The sequence below is a fragment of the Delphinapterus leucas genome, chromosome 11 (genome assembly GCF_059928025.1).
Source record: "Delphinapterus leucas isolate spDelLeu-1000000601 "Yukka" chromosome 11, BTC_Dleu_Yukka2, whole genome shotgun sequence".
Taxonomy (NCBI): domain Eukaryota; kingdom Metazoa; phylum Chordata; class Mammalia; order Artiodactyla; family Monodontidae; genus Delphinapterus; species Delphinapterus leucas.
This window is the reverse complement of record NC_143139.1, coordinates 12,098,781-12,104,780: the sequence shown is the minus strand read 5'-3', so window position 1 is coordinate 12,104,780 and position 6,000 is coordinate 12,098,781.

Sequence of the window (6,000 nt, the reverse complement as noted above, 5' to 3'; positions counted from 1 at the left end):
ATTCAGGGATTCACAAGGCTATTTATCATTTAAAACATGGCTGCAGACTTCTGCTCTGTTTCTGTTTGCATATATTCACGTGTTAACATAGGACCTATGTGGAAAATCATTTCTACATTTCACAGTCATCTTTCTAGATGAAGTTTATATTTCCACAGTCATTTTCAAACCAGGGAAATAGCCTGCCTGTGATTACGCTGCTTCCTGTACCTAGAATATTATTTCTGTCTCTGCCCTTTTATACCTCCAAGTGTTTACACTCAAGAGTCTACTTAGAAAACTATTTTAAAGAAAGAAAAAAAATGCAGCAAAGACTTAATACCAAAGGTATTAAGGTAATTGCACTGTCTCATAACAACAACAAAAAAACAACAACAACAAAAAAAAGAGGAAGTCACTTATATATCCAGTAATGAGATTTATTTAAAATTATAGTATAGGCCAATACATTTTATATAGACATTGAATATTATTGACAAAGTTTTAAAAAATACAAGAAAGTGCTTATGACATCTTTTAAAAGATAAATGGGATATAAATAATTCAGATAAATCTCAACCACGTTAAAACTATGCATAAAAAGAAAAAAAATTGAAATAAAGCACTAATGTGGTTATTTTTTACTGGATTATGGAGGACTGACTAGTTTGGGTGTTTGTCAAGTAACCTGCATATGCGTAACTTTTAGGATAAGAAAAATAACCTATAGACAGTATTAAAAATAAATACAACCTAATCTTAAGGATTCAGCTTAAATATCATCTTCTCAATGAAACTTTCACTGATCTTCCTCCTTTTTCTTCTTTGTATTAACAGATTACTTGGCTTAACAATGATCCCCTTTTGACTTGTGCTGTGGTGATTTATGTTTTTGTCAGTCTCGTGAACCAGATCACCATTCATTTAATTGTAGAAGCTGTGCCTTGTTTGAATTTGGTTTCCATAGCCCTGAGGACAGGGTCTTCTCAAACCTTAGTACTCATTTGCAGTATGTTGTATTAAATTGAAAGCGTAAGAATTGTAATTCCCTCGGCTTTTAGTTACTACGGCTTCTACCTTCTATATTAATGAGCTTCTGAGGGTGCGGCGCGGGACATAAAAAAAAATCAAACCAGCATCTGATCACGAACAAGAGACATCAGATATCAGCTACCTGAACACAAGATCAGTCTCTGGATGAAAATTGCCATTGTTCCCAGAAAAGAGTGAAAGTAAAGGGACAATATACCAGAAGTAGAATTATAGCCCAATGATAAAACCAAAATTTAAACCTCGGGATCATATAATCCGTGATATCTCTCCATGATGAAAATGTCACTTTTTATTTGACACGTCTGCATCCACTCAGTCACGATCAAGGCTTGGTTCTGACCCTTGATTCTAGCCATGACTACGGAGCCAAAACCACCAGCTTAAAATGCCCAGTTAGTAAAGTCAGTCATTTGTTTCCAAGGGACCCAAAATAAACCAGTTGTTAAGATTTTTTTTAAACCTTAAAATCTTTAAAATCTGAGGTTAGTAAATTGATCTGTGGTCTTGCCTTATTCACACTGCAGGGTTGGACCGACCTTAGTCAGTATTTGGAAATAAGCAGTTTGCTTTGTCTCCTTCACTTTCCCTAGGGAAAAGTGGGGAAAGGGGGTTTTAATAAATTCCCAGCATATACTCACTTGGTCTCCAATTGAATCTGTAGCTTTAAGAAAGACAGTTCTAACAGTGGTAGTTGTTTGGACTTTTCAAAATGGTGTTATTTAATGCCAGTCATATCAATCCAATTTCTTCTAATTTTCTCAGAGCATTAATTACTTCAATCTCTTCTTCCCTCTCTGTTTCTGTGCCCAGACTTTCCAGAGAGCAGCTTTGTTCCATGGAGAGCAAAATGGCCCCTAAGTCTGAGTAACTGACTTATACATAAAAAGGAGGTTCTTTATTGCACCATTTGTTTCATTGGACTGCAAATTCGGCAGTACTTTGTTCAAGCACTCGGTGTGAGTGCTGGTAAAGTGTTGATATTTGGCACATAGGCTCCAAGCACAGGTATTCTGTGCATCGTTCAAAGGTCCAAATAGCAGTCAGACTCTAGTTGCCTCCTCTTAAATGCCTTTAAAATGTTGACAAGTCATACATTCTGCCACATAATCTTATGTCCTGTTTATTGTGAATCTATATCTGTATAATTGTCTCATGCTTCTTTACTGAACTTTAAATTATGTCTTTATATACTCTTGAACCTAAGACAGTACTGAGAACAAAGTTGGCACCACATGTTTCATTTACTTGAAACCAGAAAAGCGCTTGTCAGAATATAATTTTTATGACAAACTTATGATGTTTATTAGTATTGAGAAATAGTAACTATGACTTAAATAGATAATGAACATAAGTAGATAATGATAAACACAAATGGATAACGAACAGCATGAGGAAAACCCCTTTCGCTTGAAATCTTTCTGCCCTTCCCTACCTAATGGACCCACTTACCTATAAATATAACCCATAACACTTTCTTTTTCCTGAATAATTCAAAATTACTTGCTATAATTTATTTGCACTGAAGACAGCAAAAATTACAATCCAAAATGTATTTAGTATAATGTCAAGTCATTTCTTCCAGATATAGAAACAACCAGTGATAAATTTCCAGTCATCACTGATGAAAGGACTGGTGTCACCCAGATGCCACATCTTGTGTTTCGGGACCATTATACCTTCAGTGTGTCTATGGGGGACCCTCTTGGAATCAGAGGCTAATTACTTCCTGAAGTAAACACCTGTTGTCCCAATGTTTTAGAAACTATAAGCCTACAAGTAATCAGGAAATGTTTCCAACTTACTTTTGAAAAACACACCAAAAAGTAGTCTTTTGAGTATGGTTTACACTTGCTAATAAAGTTAGCAAGTGTAAGTTTGCTTACCATCCAAACTGAAGCACTTTGGAGCAAAGGAGAGGATAATTAATAAGTTTACCAAGAAAATAGGCATAAACTAAGACTGTCCCAGGCAAAATGGCTTCTGTGTTCATCTTACTCATAAATGCACTTTTGCCACAATATCAAGGAAAGGTAATTTGTGCCTAAAAGTATATTATCGCTCTAAGAGTACCATGATTTTCATCAAAATTTTGCAGTCTTTTACTGTCTGCATCATTTTCTCCTGACTGCTGTAATCCAAATGTCGGTCAAATATATAGAACTCACAAAGATGCACAACAGAAAACTCAAAATCTGAGCTGTCCAACATTGGATGTGATTTCCTGATACTGCTGGAGTCTGTCTTGCAAGGCATGGAGAGAAAGGGTGCCAAATGGGGAACTTGACCTCTTTCAATGCTCTATCTCTCCCACCCCGAACAATACAGTGAGAAATAGACTCAACTGTTTTGTCTAGACAGTATCAATCAATGTCATCCATTAAAAAATGAACAAGCGTGGAAACTAATAATGAGAAAGTGAACTTGAAGTGCTCACAATTATCTAATTGCACACATATCACCACATAGGGAAGCTCAAAATTAATGCTTAGTTCTTGCTAATGCCTTCAAAGTATGTGGCTTTTATAAATCCACAACCCCTGCATAGGCAGAGCCCCCCAAAGTCATTTTGATTCTAGAGTTTGAATCTTTGGGGAAAATAAATAGAGTGAAAATATTTTTATCCCACATAGTTGAATTTAAAGCATGAATCTTGTTTTGTAATTGAAAAAAAGATATCGAGTTTGAAATGTTTTTGCTTCAAGACCTCAGGGAAATTATTTCATTCATTTTGGATGACGGTTCTGTCCAAATGAATGTGCACAGGTCTCAAGAGCTAAGGTGCTCCTGAGGCACAGACAAAAGGAGGCAACGACTCCATTCCCCTGGGTAGCCTCGCCTCCTGCGATGTGGAAGGAGAGAGCCTAGATCCCAATCTAAATCAGGCATATTCGATATTTTTGTACTAGAGAAGGCTTAAAAGACTGGTCGAGGTCAACTTCTGGTTTTAGTTACACTCGTTGTCAGTTGCTACCATTCCAGGGTCTGGCTGATGATACAATATTATAATAGCTTCTGGGGGAAAATATAACTGAATCACTATAGCTAACGTTCTTCACAAAAGGCTTATATACTTTCAATTCTGTAGTCAGAGAGTTTTCAGTCTAGAAAAATTGGGAAGAGCTTGCAGAATAGGAGTGTTACCATGCACCCCTTTGTAAGAAGAAGCTTAAGTACTAATAGATTTCGCGGTTTACTTAAGGTCACCCTGCGTGTGTGGCAGAGCTAAGGAGGTACTGTACGGGTACCTTCTGTTTTGTTAGGCTACAGGGAAGTGAAGGATATTTTTTGGCATTTCAAGAACATTCCCGCAATGTTTTTGGTGAAGAGCACACTGTACGTTTTAATATATCACCCTGATCAGTATTGCACAAAGTGTGGTCTCCAGACCAGCAGCATCAACATCTCTGGTGAACTTATTAGAAGTGCAAAGGTTTTGCTCCCCCCCACCCAGATCTCTGTGTGGAGCCCCCAAAATCTGCTTTAACGAAGATTCCAGCTCATTCTGAAGCATGCTAAAATCTGAAAACTATTGAACTAGTTTCCCAGTATCTATATAATTGGCAACATATTTAGGAGATTCCCTTCCCACCTCTAATTTAAAAGAAGAAACAACTTTGAAATCAGGGTAATCTGCTCACCTAATGGGTCTAAAGGGTGAGGAAATAGCTGAAATTCATCATTTATTCATTTCATTCATTCAAACTGACCAATTATAAACTTCATCCTATAAGTCACCTGTCTGTGTCTTAGGGATGGGGGAAGAAGAAACCAAAAGAAAGTATAAGGTAGGATTTCATCCTTGAGGAGCTCAAGTAATACCAAGGTAAAGAAGAAACTACACTTAACAATACTTTCAAAGTGATGCTTGGTAAAGCCACTATTATCTAGTCATTAACTGAGACCCTCCCTGCCATCCTCCAGGTAAGATACTTTAGAATTCCATAGCTTATGAAAGCTTCCAGCTCTTCCCAAGCTTCCAGAAAATTGTTCTTGTGGTCACGTCTGTCTCTTGATAGCTGATCTCTCCAGTCCTTGATCCTTTGGTCTTGATGTGAAACACAGTGCTCTTCAAATTCTAAAGATCAAAATAAAGTAAAATATAAAACACTTGCCCATGTTATTCATGAACGCAGTTAGTTTCAGCTGGAGATTTGAGGGTGATGAAAAAGTGTTCTATACTGAAGCAAGGAGATTCCAGCCACAGAAAGGATTTTCCTGTACCTAAAAAGTGTTTATGGGGCTTCCCTGGTGGCGCAGTGGTTGAGAGTCTGCCTGCCGATGCAGGGGACACGGGTTCGTGCCCCAGTCCGGGAAGATCCCACATGCCACGGAGCGGCTGGGCCCGTGAGCCATGGCCGCTGAGCTTGTGCGTCCGGAGCCTGTGCTCCGCGACAGAAGAGGCCACAACAGCAAGAGGCCCGCGTACCGCCAAAAAAAAAAAAAAAAGAAGTCTGTGTTTGAAGCATGACCCTGAGAAAATGTTTAGGACTCCAAATTTAGACCATTTGCTTAGTGGTGATAGTTGAATCCACAGGAGTCTATTCAAATAGCTAGAGAGAATATAGAAAGAATGTGCTCTGAGGAAAGAAACCCTCATCTATAGAGGATATGAAGTAAAGGAGCCAATGAAATATTATCAGAGGTACAAATTCAAAATAATACAAGGAGATAATATTAAGAATAGCATGGTTGTTACTAATGGTGAATGCTGCAGAGGTTAAGGAGACTGAAAATCCATATGAAATCTATTGTCTCAAATGAACTGAAAGTCATTGAACTTGTACAGAAGATACCATAGAGCAAAGAGTTTGAAAATTATATTGGCAGGGCTAATGGGTTGGAAATAAAAACTCAGAAACAGTAAGTTTACCCTATTCTGCCCACTCCCCACTTTAACATTCTGGGAGATAAGGTAGGAATTTGATTGCCTAATAATATAAAGATAACGAATTTTCCATGAAAAAAGCC